A 17,070-nucleotide genomic window follows, 5' to 3' on the forward strand; every position below is an offset into this window, starting at 1 on the left:
TCAATACTCAATCTGCAATCCTCAATCCTCAAACCTCAATCCTCAATCCTCATTCTTCAATCCTCAATCCTCAATCCTCAATCCTTAATCTTCAATCCTCAATTCTCAATCCTCAATCTTCAATCCTCAATACTCAATCTGCAATCCTCAATCCTCAAACCTCAACCCTCAATCCTCAATACTCAATCTTCAATCCTCAATCCTCAATCCTCAATCCTCAATCCTCAATCTTCAATCCTCAATACTCAATCTTCAATCCTCAATCCTCAATCCTCAATCCTCAATCCTCAATCTTCAATCCTCAATACTCAATCTGCAATCCTCAATCCTCAAACCTCAATCCTCAATCCTCATTCTTCAATCCTCAATCCTCAATCCTCAATCCTTAATCTTCAATCCTCAATTCTCAATCCTCAATCTTCAATCCTCAATACTCAATCTGCAATCCTCAATCCTCAAACCTCAATCCTCAATCCTCAATACTCAATCTTCAATCCTCAATACTCAATCCTCAATCCTCAATCCTCAATCTTCAATCCTCAACTCTCAATCCTCAATCTTCAATCCTCAATACTCAATCTTCAATCCTCAATACTCAATCCTCAATCCTCAATCCTCAATCTTCAATCCTCAACTCTCAATCCTCAATCTTCAATCCTCAATCCTCAATCCTCAACCCTCAATCCTCAATCTTCAATCCTCAATACTCAATCTTCAATCCTCAATCCTCAATCCTCAATCCTCAATCCTCAATCCTCATTCTTCAATCCGCAATACCCAATCCTCAATCTTCAATCCTCAATCCTCAATCCTCAACCCTCAATCCTCAATCCTCATTCTTCAATCCTCAATACCCAATCCTCAATCTTCAACCCTCAATCCTCAATCCTCAATTCTCAAACCTCAATCCTCAGTCCTCAGTCCTCAAACCTCAATCCTCAACCCTCAGCCTTCATCCACAATCCTCAATCCTCAATACTCAATCCTCAGCCCTCAGTCCTCAAACCTCAATGCTCAATCCTCAATACCCAATCCTCAATCCTCAATCCTCAATCATCAATCCTCAATCTTCAATACTCATTCCTGAATCCTCAACCCCAATCCTCAATCTTCAACACTCAACCCTCAACCATCAATCCTCAATACTCAACCATCAATCCTCAATTCTCAATACTCAATAGAACATCCTGAATTCTGATGGTTCAATACTCAATCCAGAATATTCAATAATCAAATCTCAAACCTCAAGCATCAATTCTCAACACTCAATCCTCAACACTCAGTCCTCTCTCTTCAATCCTACATCCTCAACCCTCAATCCTCAATCCTCAATCCTCAATCATCAATCTTCAATCCTCAATACTCAATCATCAATCCTCAATACTCAATCATCAATCCTCAATCCTCATTCCTCAATCAGCAATCCTCAATCTTCAATACTCAATCATCAACCCTCAATCCTCAATACTCAACCAACAATGCTAAATTCCCAATGCTCAATAGAATATCCTGAATTCTCAGGATTCTATACTCAAACCTCAATCCTCAATTCTCAGCCCTCATTCTCAATCCTCAATCCTCAATCCCCAATATTCAATCCCCAATACAGAGTCTTCAATCGTCAATCCCCAATCCTCAATCCTCAATCCTCAATCCTCTGTCATAAATCCTCAATCTTCAATCCTCAATCGTCAATCCTCAGTCCTCAATCCTCAATCCTCAATCCTCGTTCCTCAAACCTCAATCCTCAACCCTCAGTCCTCATCCTCAATTCTCAATTCTCAATACTCAATCCTCAATCCTCAATCTTCAATCCCCAAAAATCAATCTCCAATCCTAGATCCTCAATCCCCAATCCTCAGTCCTTAATCCTCAATCTTCAATCCTCAATCCTCAATCCTCATTCTTCAATCCTCAATCCTCAAACCTCAATCCTCAATCCTCAATACTCAATCTTCAATCCTCAATACTCAATCCTCAATCCTCAATCCTCAATCTTCAATCCTCAACTCTCAATCCTCAATCTTCAATCCTCAATACTCAATCTTCAATCCTCAATCCTCAATCCTCAATCCTCAATCCTCAATCTTCTATCCTCAACTCTCAATTCTCAATCTTCAATCCTCAATACTCAATCTGCAATCCTCAATCCTCAAACCTCAATTCTCAATCCTCATTCTTCAATCCTCAATCCTCAATCCTCAATCCTTAATCTTCAATCCTCAATTCTCAATCCTCAATCTTCAATCCTCAATACTCAATCTGCAATCCTCAATCCTCAAACCTCAATCCTCAATCCTCATTCTTCAATCCTCAATACCCAATCCTCAATCTTCAATCCTCAATCCTCAATCCTCAATTCTCAATCCTCAATCCTTAATCCTCAGACCTCAAGCATCAATATTCAACCCTCAGTCCTCGTCCTCAATCCTCAACCCTCAATCCTCAGTCCTCAATATTCAATCATTAATATACAAACTTCAATCCTCAATCCTCAATCATCAATCCTCAATCCTCAATCCTCAATCTTCAAACCTCAATCCTCAATCCTCAATACTCAATCCTCAATCTTCAATCCTCAATACTCAATCTTCAATCCTCAATCCTCAATCCTCAATCCTCAATCCTCAATCTTCAATCCTCAATACTCAGTCTTCAATCCTCAATCCTCAATCCTCAATCCTCAATCCTAATTCTTCAATCCTCAATACCCAATCCTCAATCTTCAATCCTCAATCCTCAATCCTCAACCCTCAATCCTCAATACTCATTCTTCAATCCTCAATACCCAATCCTCAATCTTCAACCCTCAATCCTCAATCCTCAATTCTCAAACCTCAACCCTGAGTCCTCAGTCCTCAAACCTCAATCCTCAACCCTCAGCCTTCATCCACAATCCTCAATCCTCAATACTCAATCTTCAATCCTCAATACTCAATCTTCAATCCCCAATCCTCAATTCTCAATCCTCAATCCTCAATGTTCAATCCTCAAGTCTCAATCTTCAATCCTCAATCCTCAATCCTCAATCCTCAATCCTCATTCTTCAATCCCCAATACCCAATCCTCAATCTTCATTCCTCAATCCTCAATTCGCAATCCTCAACCCTCAATCCTCACACCTCAAGTATCAATACTCAACCCTCAGTCCTCGTCCTCAATACACAACCCTCAATCTTCAATCCTCAATCTTCATTCATCAATATTCAACCTTCAATCCTCAATCCTCAATCCTCAATATTCAATCCTCAATACCCAATCCTCAATCTTCAATCCTCAATCCTCAATCCTCAATCCTCAATCCTCAATCCTCAATCCTCAATCCTCAATCCTCAATCTTCAATCCACAATCTTCAATCCTCAATCTTCAATCCTCAATACTCAATCTGCAATCCTCAATCCTCAAACCTCAATCCTCAATCCTCATTCTTCAATCCTCAATACCCAATCCTCAATCTTCAATCCTCAATCCTCAATCCTCAATTCTCAATCCTCAATCCTTAATCCTCAGACCTCAAACATCAATATTCAACCCTCAGTCCTCGACCTCAATCCACAACCCTCAATCCTCATTCCTCAATATTCAATCATCAATATTCAAGCTTCAATCCTCAATCCTCAATCCTCAATACTCAATCCTCAATCCTCAATCTTCAAACCTCAATCCTCAATCCTCAATACTCAATCCTCAATCTTCAATCCTCAATACTCAATACTCAATCTTCAATCCTTAATCCTCAATCCTCAATCCTCAATCTTCAATCCCCAATACTCAATCTTCAATCCTCAATCCTCAATACTCAATCCTCAATCCTCAATCCTCATTCTTCAATCCTCAATACCCAATCCTCAATCTTCAATACTCAGTCATCAATCCTCAATCCTCAAATCTCAATCCTCATTCTTCAATCCTCAATACCCAATCCTCAATCTTCAATCCTCAATCCTCAATCCTCAATTCTCAATCCTCAATCCTCAGTCCTGAGGCCTCAAACCTCAATCCTCAACCCTCAGCCCTCATCCTCAATCCTCAATCCTCAATCCTCAATCCTCAGCCCTCAGACCTCAAACCTCAATGCTCAATCCTCAATACCCAATCCTCAATCCTCAATCATCAACCCTCAATCTTCAATACTCATTCCGCAATCCTCAACCCCAATCCTCAATCTTCAATCATCAATCCTCAATCTTCAACACTCAATCCTCAATCCTCAATCCTCAATACTCAACCATCAATTTTCAATTCCCAATACTCAATCCTCAATCTTCAATCCTCAGGCATCAATACTCAATCCTCAATCCTCAATCCTCATCCCTCAATATTCAATCCTCAATACTCAATCTTCAATCATCAATCCTCAATCCTCAATCCTCAGTCGTCAATCCTCAGTCATCAAACCTCAATCTTCAATACTCAATCGTCAATACTTAGACCTCAATCCTCAAACCTCGTTCCTCAAACCTCAATCCTCAACCCTCAGTCTTCATCCTCAATTCTCAATTCTCAATCCTCAATCCTCAATCCTCAATCCTCAATATTCAATCATCAATAATCAATCTCCAATCCTACATCCTCAATCCCCGATCCTCAATCCTTAATCCTCAATCTTCAATCCTCAATCGCCAGTCCTCAATCTTCAATCCTCAATGCTCAATCCTCAATCCTCAATCCTCAATCCTCAATCCTCAATCCTCAATATTCAATCATCAATAATCAATCTCCAATCCTACATCCTCAATCCCCGATCCTCAATCCTTAATCCTCAATCTTCAATCCTCAATCGCCAGTCCTCAATCTTCAATCCTCAATGCTCAATCCTCAATCCTCAATCCTCAATCCTCAATCCTCAGGCCTCAAACATCAATATTCAACCCTCAGTCCTCGTCCTCAATCCACAACCCTCTATCCTCAAACCTCAATCCTCAACCGTCAGTCCTTGTCCTCAATCCTCAACCCTCAATCCTCTATCCTCAATCTTCAATCATCAATACTCAATCTTCAATCCTCAATACTCAATCCTCAGTCGTCAATCCTCAATCCCCAAACCTCAATCTTCAATGCTCAATCCGCAATCCTCAATCCTCAATCCTCAATCCTCAATCCTGAATCCTCAATCTTCAATCCTCAATACTCAATCTGCAATCCTCAATCCTCAATCCTCAATCCTCAATACACATTCTTCAATCCTCAATACCCAATCCTCAATCTTCAACCCTCAGTCCTCAATCATCAATTCTCAATCCTCAATCCTCAATCCTCAGGCCTCAAACATCAATATTCAACCTTCAGACCTCGTCCTCAATCCACAACCCTCAATCCTCAAACCTCAATCCTCAACCGTCAGTCCTCGTCCTCAATCCTCAACCCTCAATCCTCAATCCTCAATCTTCAATCATCAATACTCAATCTTCAATCCTCAATACTCAATCCTCAATCGTCAATCCTCAATCCCCAATCCTCAATCTTCAATGCTCAATCCTGAATCCTCAATCCTGAATACTCAATCTTCAGCCCTCAGTCCTCAACAATCAGTTGTCAATCCTCAATCCTCCATAGAATATCATCAATTCACAGTTTTCAATACTCAATACTCAATCTGCAATCTTCAGATCTCTATCCACAAGCATCAATCCTCATCACTCAACCCTCAACACCCCGTCGCCAATCCTCAATATTCAATCCTCAATCCTCAATCCTCAATCCACAATCCTCAACCTTCAATCCTCAATACTCAATCTTCAATCCTCAATCCTCAACTCTCAATCCTCAATCCTCAATCCTCAATCCTCAATATTCAATCCCCAATACTCAATCTTCAATCATCAATCCTCAATCCTCAATCCTCAGTCCTCAATCCTCAGTCATCAATCCTCAATCTTCAATACTCAATCCTCAATCCTCAAGCCTCAGTCCTCAATCCTCAATCCTCAACCCTTAAACCTCAATCCTTAACCGTCAGTCCTCGTCCTCAATCCTCAACCCTCAATCCTCAATCCTCAATCTTCAATCATCAATACTCAATCTTCAATCCTCAATACTCAATCCTCAATCGTCAATCCTCAATCCCCAAACCTCAATCTTCAATGCTCAATCCTCAATCCGCAATCCTCAATCCTCAATACTCAATCTTCAATTCTCAATCGTCAATCTTCAGTCCTCAATACTCAATCTTCAATTCTCAATCTTCAATCCTCAATCCTCAATCCTCAATCCTCAGTACTCAATCCTCAATCCTCAATCTTCAATCCTCAATACTCAATCTTCAATCCTCAATCCTCAATCCTCAATCCTCAATCCTCAATCCTCAATCTTCAAACCTCAATCCTCAATCATCAATACTCAATCCTCAACCTTCAATCCTCAATACTCAATCTTCAATCCTGAATCCTCACTTCTCAACCCTCAATACTCAATCTTCAATCCTCAATCCTCAATCTCCAATCCTCAATCCTCCATCCTCAATCCTCAATCGTCATTCTTCAATCCTCAGTTCCCAATCCTCAATCTTCAACCCTCAGTCCTCAATCATAAATTCTCAATCCTCTATCCTCAATCCTCAGGCCTCAAACATCAATATTCAACCTTCAGTCCTCGTCCTCAATCCACAAAACTCAATCCTCAAACCTCAATCCTCAACCGTCAGTCCTTAGTCCTCAATCCTCAACCCTCAATCCTCATCCTCAATCTTCAATCATCAATACTCAATCTTCAATCCTCAATACTCAATCCTCAATCGTCAATCCTCAATCCCCAATCCTCAATCTTCAATGCTCAATCCTCAATCCTCAATCCTCAATCCTCAATCCTCAATCTTCAATCCACAATCCTCAATCCTCAATCCTCAATCTTCAATCCTCAATACTCAATCTTCAATCCTCAATCCTCAATCCTCAATCCTCAATCCTCAATCTTCAATCCTCAATACTCAATCTGCAATCCTCAATCCTCAAACCTCAATCCTCAATCCTCATTCTTCAATCCTCAATCCTCAATCCTCAATCCTTAATCTTCAATCCTCAATTCTCAATCCTCAATCTTCAATCCTCAATACTCAATCTGCAATCCTCAATCCTCAAACCTCAATCCTCAATCCTCAATACTCAATCTTCAATCCTCAATACTCAATCCACAATCCTCAATCCTCAATCTTCAATCCTCAACTCTCAATCCTCAATCTTCAATCCTCAATACTCAATCTTCAATCCTCAATCCTCAATCCTCAATCCTCAATCCTCAATCTTCAATCCTCAACTCTCAATCCTCAATCTTCAATCCTCAATACTCAATCTGCAATCCTCAATCCTCAAACCTCAATTCTCAATCCTCATTCTTCAATCCTCAATCCTCAATCCTCAATCCTTAATCTTCAATCCTCAATTCTCAATCCTCAATCTTCAATCCTCAATACTCAATCTGCAATCCTCAATCCTCAAACCTCAATCCTCAATCCTCATTCTTCAATCCTCAATACCCAATCCTCAATCTTCAATCCTCAATCCTCAATCCTCAATTCTCAATCCTCAATCCTTAATCCTCAGACCTCAAACATCAATATTCAACCCTCAGTCCTCGACCTCAATCCACAACCCTCAATCCTCATTCCTCAATATTCAATCATCAATATTCAAGCTTCAATCCTCAATCCTCAATCCTCAATACTCAATCCTCAATCCTCAATCTTCAAACCTCAATCCTCAATCCTCAATACTCAATCCTCAATCTTCAATCCTCAATACTCAATACTCAATCTTCAATCCTTAATCCTCAATCCTCAATCCTCAATCTTCAATCCCCAATACTCAATCTTCAATCCTCAATCCTCAATACTCAATCCTCAATCCTCAATCCTCATTCTTCAATCCTCAATACCCAATCCTCAATCTTCAATACTCAGTCATCAATCCTCAATCCTCAAATCTCAATACTCATTCTTCAATCCTCAATACCCAATCCTCAATCTTCAATCCTCAATCCTCAATCCTCAATTCTCAATCCTCAATCCTCAGTCCTGAGTCCTCAAACCTCAATCCTCAACCCTCAGCCCTCATCCTCAATCCTCAATCCTCAATCCTCAATCCTCAGCCCTCAGACCTCAAACCTCAATGCTCAATCCTCAATACCCAATCCTCAATCCTCAATCCTCAATCATCAACCCTCAATCTTCAATACTCATTCCGCAATCCTCAACCCCAATCCTCAATCTTCAATCATCAATCCTCAATCTTCAACACTCAATCCTCAATCCTCAATCCTCAATACTCAACCATCAATCTTCAATTCCCAATACTCAATCCTCAATCTTCAATCCTCAGGCATCAATACTCAATCCTCAATCCTCAATCCTCATCCCTCAATATTCAATCCTCAATACTCAATCTTCAATCATCAATCCTCAATCCTCAATCCTCAGTCGTCAATCCTCAGTCATCAAACCTCAATCTTCAATACTCAATCGTCAATACTTAGACCTCAATCCTCAAACCTCGTTCCTCAAACCTCAATCCTCAACCCTCAGTCTTCATCCTCAATTCTCAATTCTCAATCCTCAATCCTCAATCCTCAATCCTCAACCCTCAATCCTCAATACTCAATCTTCAATCCTCAATCCTCAATCCTCAATCCTCAATCCTCAATCTTCAATCCTCAATACTCAATCTTCAATCCTCAATCCTCAATCCTCAATCCTCAATCCTCAATCTTCAATCCTCAATACTCAATCTGCAATCCTCAATCCTCAAACCTCAATCCTCAATCCTCATTCTTCAATCCTCAATCCTCAATCCTCAATCCTTAATCTTCAATCCTCAATTCTCAATCCTCAATCTTCAATCCTCAATACTCAATCTGCAATCCTCAATCCTCAAACCTCAATCCTCAATCCTCAATACTCAATCTTCAATCCTCAATACTCAATCCTCAATCCTCAATCCTCAATCTTCAATCCTCAACTCTCAATCCTCAATCTTCAATCCTCAATACTCAATCTTCAATCCTCAATCCTCAATCCTCAATCCTCAATCCTCAATCTTCAATCCTCAACTCTCAATCCTCAATCTTCAATCCTCAATACTCAATCTGCAATCCTCAATCCTCAAACCTCAATTCTCAATCCTCATTCTTCAATCCTCAATCCTCAATCCTCAATCCTTAATCTTCAATCCTCAATTCTCAATCCTCAATCTTCAATCCTCAATACTCAATCTGCAATCCTCAATCCTCAAACCTCAATCCTCAATCCTCATTCTTCAATCCTCAATACCCAATCCTCAATCTTCAATCCTCAATCCTCAATCCTCAATTCTCAATCCTCAATCCTTAATCCTCAGACCTCAGGCATCAATATTCAACCCTCAGTCCTCGTCCTCAATCCTCAGCCCTCAATCCTCAGTCCTCAATATTCAATCATTAATATACAAACTTCAACCCTCAATCCTCAATCATCAATCCTCAATCCTCAATCCTCAATCTTCAAACCTCAATCCTCAATCCTCAATACTCAATCCTCAATCTTCAATCCTCAATACTCAATCTTCAATCCTCAATCCTCAATCCTCAATCCTCAATCTTCAACCCTCAGTCCTCAATCATCAATTCTCAATCCTCAACCCTCAATCTTCAATTCGCAATCCTCAATAGTCGATATTCAATCCTCAATACTCAGTATTCAATCCTCAATCCTCAATCCTCAATCCTCAATCATCATCCTTCAATCCACAATACCCTATCCTCAATCTTCAATCCTCAATCCTCAATCCTCAATACCCAATCCTCAATCTTCAATCCTCAATCCTCAATCCTCAATTCTCAATCCTCAATCCTCAATCTTCAGACCTCAAACATAAATATTCAACCCTCAGTCCTCGTCCTCAATCCACAACCCTGAACCCTCAATCCTCAATCCTCAATCCTCAATCATCAATCCTCAATCCTCAATCCTCAATCCTCAATCCTCAATCTTCACCACTCAAACCTCAATCCTCAATCCTCAACGTTCAATCCTCAATACCCAATCCTCAGTCTTCAATCCTCAATCCTCAATCCTCAATCCTCAATCCTCAATCCTCAATCCTCAACCCTCAGTCCTCAAACCTCAATCCCCAATCCTCAATCCTCAATCCTCAATCCTCAATCCTCAATACTCAATCTTCAATCCTCAATCCTCAATCCTCAATCCTCAATTCGCAATCCTCAATCCTCATTCTTCGATCCTCAATATCCAATCCTCAATCTTCAATCCTCAATCCTCAATCCTCAATTCTCAATCCTCAATCCTCCGTCCTTAGTTCTCAAACCCCAATCCTCAACCCTCAGCCCTCATCCTCAATCCTCAGTCCTCAATCCTCAATCTTCAATCCTCAATCCTAAATTCTCAATTCTCAATCCTCAATGCTCAGACCTCAAACATCAATATTCAACCCTCAGTCATCGTGCTCAATCCACAACCCTCAATCCTCAACCCTCAATCTTCAATCATCAATATTCAATCTTCAATCCTCAATCCTCAATCCTCAATCCTCAATCCTCAATCCTCAATCTTCACTCCTCAATCATCAATCCTCAATCCTCAGTGTTCAATCCTCAATACCCAATCCTCAGTCTTCAATCCTCAATCCTCAATCCTCAATCCTCAATCCTCAATCCCCAATCCTCAGTCCTGAAACTTAAATCCTGAATCCTCAATCCTGAATCCTCAATCTTCAGGCCACAGTCCTCAACAATCAGTGGTCAATCCTCAATCCTCAATAGAATATCATGAATTCACAGTTTTCAATACTCAATACTCAACCTGCAATCTTCAAATCTCTATCCACAAACTTCAATTCTCATCACTCAACCCTCAACACTCAGTCCCCAATCATCAATATTCAAGCCTCAATCCTCAATCCTCAATCCACAATCCTCAACCTTCAATCCTCAATACTCAATCTTCAATCCTGAATCCTCAATCCTCAACCCTCAATCCTCAATTCGCAATACTCAATAGTCAATCTTCAATCCTCGATACTCAATATTCAATCCTCAATCCTCAATCCTCAATCCTCAATCCTCATTCTTCAATCCTCAATACACAATCCTCAATCTTCAATCCTCAATCCTCAGTCCTCGATCCTCAATCCTCAATCTTAACCTTCAATCCTCAGTACTCAATCTTCAATCCTCAATCCTCAATCCTCAATCCTCAATCCTCAATCTTCAATCCTCAATACTCAATCTTCAATCCTCAATCCTCAATCCTCAATCCTCAATCCTCAACCCTCAATCCACAATCCTCAACCTTCAATCCTCAATACTCAATCTTCAATCCTCAATCCTCAATCCTCAATGCTCAATTCGCAATCCTCAATAGTCAATCTTCAATCCTCAATACTCACTATTCAATCCTCAATCCTCAATCCTCAATCCTCAATCCTCATTCTTCGATCCTCAATATCCAATCCTCAATCCTCAATCCTCAATCCTCAGTCCTCAATCCTCAGTCCTCAAACCTCAATCCTGAATCCTCAATCCTGAATCCTCAAACTTCAGCCCTCAGTCCTCAAGAATCAGTGGTCCATCCTCAATCCTCAATAGAATATCATGATTTCACAGTTTTCAATACTCAATACTCAACCTGCAATCTTGAAATCTCTATCCACAAACATCAATTCTCATCACTCAACCCTCAAAACTCAGTCCCCAATCCTCAATATTCAAGCCTCAATCCTCAATCCTCAATCCACAATCCTCAACCTTCAATACTCAATACTCAGTCTTCAATCCTCAATCCTCAACACTCAATCCTCAATCCTCAGTCCTCAGCCCTCAAACCACAATCCTCAACCCTCGGCCCTCATCCTCAATCCTCAATCCTCAATCCTCAATTCTTAATCTTCAATCCTCAATACTCAATCTTCAATCCTCAATGTTCAGTCCTCAAATTCCAATTCTGAATCCTCAATCTGGAACCCTCAATCTTCAGCCCTCAGTCCTCAACAATCAGTTGTCAATCCTCAATCCTCAATAGAATATACTCAATTCACAGTTTTCAATACTCAATACTCAATCTGCAATCTTCAATTCTCTATCCACAAACATCAATTCTCATCACTCAACCCTCAACACTCAGTCCTCAATGTTCAATCCTCAATCCTCAATTCTCAATCTTCAATCCTCAATACTGAACCTTCAATCCTCAATCCTCAATCCTCAGTCCTCGATCCGCAATCCTCAATCTTAACCTTCAATCCTCAGTACTCAATCTTCAATCCTCAATCCTCAATCCTCAATCCTCAATCCTCAATCTTCAATCCTCAATACTCAATCTTCAATCCTCAATCCTCAATCCTCAATCCTCAATCCTCAATCCTCAACCCTCAATCTACAATCCTCAACCTTCAATCCTCAATACTCAATCTTCAATCCTCAATCCTCAATCCTCAATCCTCAATTCGCAATCCTCAATAGTCAATCTTCAATCCTCAATACTCAATATTCAATCCTCAATCCTCAATCCTCAATCCTCAATCCTCATTCTTCGATCCTCAATATCCAATCCTCAATCTTCAATCCTCAATCCTCAATCCTCAATTCTCAATCCTCAATCCTCCGTCCTTAGTTCTCAAACCCCAATCCTCAACCCTCAGCCCTCATCCTCAATCCTCAGTCCTCAATCCTCAATCTTCAATCCTCAATGCTCAATTCTCAATTCTCAATCCTCAATGCTCAGACCTCAAACATCAATATTCAACCCTCAGTCATCGTCCTCAATCCACAACCCTCAATCCTCAACCCTCAATCTTCAATCATCAATATTCAATCTTCAATCCTCAATCCTCAATCCTCAATCCTCAATCCTCAATCCTCAATCTTCACTCCTCAATCATCAATCCTCAATCCTCAGTGTTCAATCCTCAATACCCAATCCTCAGTCTTCAATCCTCAATCCTCAATCCTCAATCCTCAATCCTCAATCCCCAATCCTCAGTCCTGAAACTTAAATCCTGAATCCTCAATCCTGAATCCTCAATCTTCAGGCCACAGTCCTCAACAATCAGTGGTCAATCCTCAATCCTCAATAGAATGTCATGAATTCACAGTTTTCAATACTCAATACTCAACCTGCAATCTTCAAATCTCTATCCACAAACTTCAATTCTCATCACTCAACCCTCAACACTCAGTCCCCAATCATCAATATTCAAGCCTCAATCCTCAATCCTCAATCCACAATCCTCAACCTTCAATCCTCAATACTCAATCTTCAATCCTGAATCCTCAATCCTCAACCCTCAATCCTCAATTCGCAATACTCAATAGTCAATCTTCAATCCTCGATACTCAATATTCAATCCTCAATCCTCAATCCTCAATCCTCAATCCTCATTCTTCAATCCTCAATACACAATCCTCAATCTTCAATCCTCAATCCTCAGTCCTCGATCCTCAATCCTCAATCTTAACCTTCAATCCTCAGTACTCAATCTTCAATCCTCAATCCTCAATCCTCAATCCTCAATCCTCAATCTTCAATCCTCAATACTCAATCTTCAATCCTCAATCCTCAATCCTCAATCCTCAATCCTCAACCCTCAATCCACTATCCTCAACCTTCAATCCTCAATACTCAATCTTCAATCCTCAATCCTCAATCCTCAATGCTCAATTCGCAATCCTCAATAGTCAATCTTCAATCCTCAATACTCAATATTCAATCCTCAATCCTCAATCCTCAATCCTCAATCCTCATTCTTCGATCCTCAATATCCAATCCTCGATCTTCAATCCTCAATCCTCAATCCTCAATTCTCAATCCTCAATCCTCCGTCCTTAGTCCTCAAACCCCAATCCTCAACCCTCAGCCCTCATCCTCAATCCTCAATCCTCAATCCTCAATCCTCAATCTTCAATCCTCAATACTCAATCTTCAATCCTCAATCCTCAGTCCTCAAACCTCAATTCTCAATCCTCAATCCTGAATCCTCAATCTTCAGCCCTCAGTCCTCAACATTCAGTTGTCAATCCTCAATCCTCAATAGAATATCCTCAATTCACAGTTTTCAATACTCAATACTCAATCTGCAATCTTCAACTCTCTATCCAGAAACATAAATTCTCATCACTCAACCCTCAACACTCAGTACTCAATGTTCAATCCTAATCCTCAATTCTGAATCTTCAATCCTCAATACTGAATCTTCAATCCGCAATCCTCAATCCCCAATCCTCAATCCTCAATCCTCAATCCTCAATCTTCAATCTCCAATACTCAACCTTCAATCCTCAATACGCAATCCTCCATCCTCATTCGTCAATCCTGAATACCCAATCCTCAATCTTCAATCCTCATTCCTCAATTCTCAATTCTCAATCCTCAATCCTCAGACCTCAGACATCAATATTCAACACTCAGATCACGTCCTCAATCTACAACCCTCAATCCTCAACCCTCAATCTTTAATCATCAATATTCTATCTTCAATCCTCAATCCTCAATCCTCAATCCTCAATCCTCAATCCTCATTCTTCACTCCTCAAACCTCAATCTTCAATCCTCAATGTTCAATCCTCAATACCCAATCCTCAGTCTTCAATCATCAATCCTCAATCCTCAATCCTCAATGCTCAATCCTCAATCCTCAATCCTCAGTCCTCAAACCTCAATCCTGAATCCTCAATCCTGAATCCTCAAACTTCAGCCCTCAGTCCTCAAGAATCAGTGGTCCATCCTCAATCCTCAATAGAATATCATGATTTCACAGTTTTCAATACTCAATACTCAACCTGCAATCTTGAAATCTCTATCCACAAACATCAATTCTCATCACTCAACACTCAAAACTCAGTCCCCAATCCTCAATATTCAAGCCTCAATCCTCAATCCTCAATCCACAATCCTCAACCTTCAATCCTCAATACTCAATCTGCAATCCTCAATCCTCAACACTCAATCCTCAATCCTCAGTCCTCAAACCTCAATCCTGGATCCTCAATCCTGAATCCTCAATCCTCAATCCTCAATCTTCAATCCTCAATACTCAATCTTCAATCCTCAATACTCAATCCTCAATCCTCATTCCTCAATCCTCATTCTTCAATCCTCAATACCCAATCCTCAATCTTCATTCCTCAATCCTCAATTCTCAATTGTCAATCCTCAATCCTCAGACCTCAAACATCAATATTCAATCCTCAGTCATCGTCCTCAATCCACAACCCTCAATCCTCAACCCTCAATCTTCAATCATCAATATTCAATCTTCAACCCTCAATCCTCAATCCTCAATCCTCAATCCTCAATCCTCAATCTTCACTCCTCAATCATCAATCCTCAATCCTCAGTGTTCAATCCTCAATACCCAATCCTCAGTCTTCAATCCTCAATCCTCAATCCTCAATCCTCAATCCTCAATCCCCAATCCTCAGTCCCCAAACCTAAATCCTGAATCCTCAATCCTGAATCCTCAATCTTGAGCCCACAGTCCTCAACAATCAGTGGTCAATCCTCAATCCTCAATAGGATATCATGAATTCACAGTTTTCAATACTCAATACTCAACCTGCAATCTTCAAATCTCTATCCACAAAGTTCAATTCTCATCACTCAACCCTCAACACTCAGTCCCCAATCCTCAATATTCAAGCCTCAATCCTCAATCCTCAATCCACAATCCTCAACCTTCAATCCTCAATACTCAATATTCAATCCGGAATCCTCAATCCTCAATCCTCAATCCTCAATTCGCAATCCTCAATAGTCAACCTTCAATCCTCAATACTCAATATTCAATCCTCTATCCTCAATCCTCAATCCTCAATCCTCATTCTTCAATCCTCAATACACAATCCTCAATCTTAAATCCTCAATCCTCAATCCTCAATTCTCTATCCTCAATCCTCTGTCCTCAGTCCTCAAACCTCAATCCTCAACCCTCAGCCATCATCCTCAATCCTCAGTCTTCAATCCTCAATCCTCAATACTCAATCCTCAATCCACAATCCTCAATCCTCAGTCCTCAAACCTCAAACCTGAATCCTTAATCCTGAATCCTCAATCTTCAGACCTCAGTCCTCAACAATCAGTTGTCAATTCTCAATCCTCAATAGAATATCATCAATTCACAGTTTTCAATACTCAATACTCAATCTGCAATCTTCAAATCTGAATCCACAAACATCAACTCTCATCATTCAACCCTCAACACTCAGTCCCCAATCCTCAATCTTCAATCCTCAATCCTCAATCCTCAATCCTCGATCCTCAATATTCAATCCTCAATACTCAATCTTCAATCCTCCATCCTCAATCCTCAATCCTCAATCCTCAATCCTCAATCGTCAGGCTTCAATGCTCAATACTCAATCTTCAATCCTCAATCCTCAATCCTCAATCCTCAATCCTCATTCTTCAATCCTCAATACCCAATCCTCAATCTTCAATCCTCAATCCTCATTCCTCAATTCTCAATCCTCAATCCTCAGTCCTCAGTCCTCAAACCTCAATCCTCAACCCTCAGCCCTCATCCTCAATCCTTAATCGACAATCCTCAATCCTCAACCTTCAATCCTCAATACTCAATCTTCAATCCTCAATCCTCAACCCTCAATCCTCAATTCGCAATCCTCAATAGTCGATATTCCATCCTCAATACTCAGTATTCAATCCTCAATCCTCAATCCTCAATCCTCAATCATCATCCTTCAATCCACAATACCCTATCCTCAATCTTCAATCCTCAATCCTCAATCCTCAATACCCAATCCTCAATCTTCAATCCTCAATCCTCAATCCTCAATTCTCAATCCTCAATCCTCAATCTTCAGACCTCAAACATAAATATTCAACCCTCAGTCCTCGTCCTCAATCCACAACCCTGAACCCTCAATCCTCAATCCTCAATCCTCAATCATCAATCCTCAATCCTCAATCCTCAATCCTCAATCCTCAATCTTCACCACTCAAACCTCAATCCTCAATCCTCAACGTTCAATCCTCAATACCCAATCCTCAGTCTTCAATCCTCAATCCTCAATCCTCAATCCTCAATCCTCAATCCTCAATCCTCAACCCTCAGTCCTCAAACCTCAATCCC

Source organism: Calliopsis andreniformis, chromosome 10 (genome assembly GCF_051401765.1).
Source record: "Calliopsis andreniformis isolate RMS-2024a chromosome 10, iyCalAndr_principal, whole genome shotgun sequence".
In the NCBI taxonomy this organism is placed as follows: domain Eukaryota; kingdom Metazoa; phylum Arthropoda; class Insecta; order Hymenoptera; family Andrenidae; genus Calliopsis; species Calliopsis andreniformis.